The sequence below is a fragment of the Propithecus coquereli genome, unplaced genomic scaffold (genome assembly GCF_000956105.1).
Source record: "Propithecus coquereli isolate 6110/MARCELLA unplaced genomic scaffold, Pcoq_1.0 Scaffold325, whole genome shotgun sequence".
Taxonomy (NCBI): Eukaryota; Metazoa; Chordata; class Mammalia; order Primates; family Indriidae; genus Propithecus; species Propithecus coquereli.
In genome coordinates this window covers 1,730,280-1,733,559 of record NW_012148897.1, presented here as the reverse complement: position 1 = coordinate 1,733,559, position 3,280 = coordinate 1,730,280, and positions in this window count along the sequence as shown.

Here is a 3,280-nt window from a genome sequence, read left to right as displayed (position 1 = left end):
CTCAATATTGTTTAACATAGGAACAAGAAAGAAGGCCTGGTCTCAGTAATACATACTACAGGGACAGGGACAAGGAATTATATTAGTTTCTATTTTCAAAACAAAGTAAAAAAAAAAAAAGAAAGAAAGAAAGAAAAGAAACCCAGAAAACTATGTCTAAGAAAGAAGTTTGAGAGTGCTTCTTAGCGTTAGAACATACCATAAACAAATAGATCAGAAGCCTACTAAGTTTCTAAGAAAAATGTATTGCCAAAAAAACAAACAAACAAACAAAAAAACCCTATGAGCTGCAGTTTAAAAATCCTTTGATTTCTGAAAGCATTAGCACACTCCGTGGGCGCTGTAAAGTCACACCGTCACACAGTGACCATGAAAGCTGTACAGCTCCCAAGGAGGACATATTCTCTGAATCCTAATTGTGTTGTGGTCATGGAGGACAGTGGACAAGGAGAAATCTCCCATCCATTGGAATCAAGAACTATGGAACACACTGGACAAGAGAATTCCTTCCAGAGAACCAAGTCAATAAATAAATTACAGGCCAGATAGAGGATCTTCACCATACCTGCCACTAGAAGTCATTAATGTTGTGAACCAGAGACAATGCTATCTTTTCTAACCTTCCACTTTGGTAATGGGAGTTTTTAGTGTAGTTATCTTGTTTCATTTTACTATTGTACCTGGGACAAGTGTGGAAGCCATAGGTGTGGGGTGAGGAGGAAGAATAGTTTATCTTAATTTTTCTTTTTAGTTCAGAAACCACTAGACAACACAGAGCAATAGTCAGATTTGAAAAAAACGATGCTGCATTACAAAAAGTTCCTGAACTTGGAGCTAGATGCTACCTTAGGTTGTCTCTTTGGGAAGTGTAAGGAAACAATTTCTTGGGTATCTGAAGAAAAAAAAAACTTTTTTCTTTCTATTTTCATACTTAATATAATACTCAACAAAGAATACTTAACCCTGGTCACCGAAATGTGTGTAGATTTTTTTCCCACACACCAACCAAGCAATTTTCTGGCAGACACAAGCTGGGTGTCCTATAATTCAATTCAATGTGACACCATCTACCTATAGATAGCATGGATCTACAGGTAGATAGTGAGGGCTCAGGTTTAGGGCTCGATACCACAAGATTATTCCCATTTCAGATGCCAATTGCAAGCCCCAGGTTGTAACCTGTGCTTCTGACCGACAGGCTATAAATCATAGGGTTTCCACAACCCCCTCCCCAGGTTCAATTAATTTGCTGGAGTGGCTTACAGAACTCAAGGAGACGCTTTACTTACATGTACTCATTTATTATAAAGGATATTACAAAGAATATAAATGAATAGCCAGATGAAGAGGTACGAAGGGAGAGGTCTGTGAGAAGGGGCTCAGAGCTTCCCTGCCCTCTCCTGGCATATTGTCCTTCAGGTACTTCCATATAGTCAGCAATCCAGAAACTTTCTGAATCCTGTTTTATAGGTTTTTAGGAAGGCTTCATTAAGTAAGCATGATTGATTAAGTCACTGGTCATTGGCAATCAACTCAACCTTATTCCCTCTTCACTCCACGGAGATCCAAGGGTGAAAATGAAAGTTCCAACCTTGTGATCATGGTTTGTTTCCCCTGAACAAGTCCTTATCCTGAAGCTGTCCACGAGGGCACCAGAAGTCATCTCATTAGAATAAAAGATGCCCCTATCACCCAGGAAACCAAGGGATTTAGGAGCTCTGTGTCAGATGCCTCTATCATGTAGGAAATTAGGAGCTCTTTGTCAGGAACTGGGGTCAAAGATCAAATATTAGAACAAAATATTCACCTTGCCTACAATAGTTTTAGGAGCTCTTACTCAGGAATCGGACCCAGAGATCAAATATGTATTTCTTATCACATCACATTGTATTGTACAATACTAAGACCACGCATAATTTCCAGTTGCTACGTTAAACAATATTGAGACCCAAGCAAAATAAACTGAGGTACTTGCACTACAACATACTTGTTCCTGAAAGATAAGATTGTGAAACACCACTATGGGATGACTATAGTTAACAATAATATATTAAATAGTTTCAAATAACTAGGAGGAGACTATTGAAAGTTCCCAACACAAAGAAATCATAAACGTTTGAAATGATGGATAAGTTAATTATCCTAATCTAATCACTACACATTACATGTATCAAAACATCACTTTGTACCCCATGAATATATATACTTACTATTTGTCAATTAAAAATAAATAGGAAAAAAGATTGTGAAGCAACTATCAATAGATATACATATACATATACATATAGACAGACATAGACACACATGATATAAAACCAGAAGAGCAGAGTGAGGAAGAGACTAGCTAGTTGTTTATCAGACCCATCTCTTCTTCTTCCTGTGCTCACAGCTCAACTACATTTTCCAGCCTCACCTGATGTTAGGTGTGATCATGTGACTGAATTCTAGTCAATGGAACATAAACAGAACTGATGTGTGTCTGGGCCGGTATATACTGCCTACACATGATGCTCCATGCTCTCTTTCCCTCTGTGGCTTGAAATAGACCACCCAGTAATCATGGAAATCATTTGGTGAAAATGATAGAATCACAAGATGTAAGGAGCCTCAGTCTCATCCGGAATCACTACACAGAGGAAAGCCTCCTGCTGACCAGAAATATAAATTAGATGGTTTTGTAAACTAGACCTAAATATTTCTTATGTTAAGTCACTGGCAGTTTGGAAAATGTTTGTTGCAACAGCTAGCACCACCTTAATTAACAGATCACATAACTGCCCTTTAGGGCAGATTCAGGCTCACAGGCACCTAGCTGGGTAAGCAGAGCAAAAGCAGGATTTCCTTCTTACCCTCCGCTCAGTCACCACCTTGTGCTGGGTACTCTGAACAACTATAGAGAGCGGCTGCTACTACTTCATTTGTCACTCCTTTTCAAATAGACTATTTGAGCCTAGAGGGTAGGAATTTCTTTTTGTAGTCTGCCCAGGAAAGCACAAAGAGGCCACTCAATAATATCCATTGAATTCAGTTTAATTTCTCATTGCTTACATTCAAACGCAAACTGCTTGTCCCTACTAGCTTGAGGCCTTTCAAACTACTTTCCAGCAGAGACTGTGCCTCACTGAAGTCCTTCTACTTTGGAGAAAAGCATGAATTCAAATAAATTTCTAACTTGAAAGAAAATTCTCCTAGGAAAACAAATCTGTTCAAATGACAGGTTAGGACTAAGCTGTCAAAACCTACCAAGCAATTAAGAAAAATCCTTAACTCCCGTTAAGTT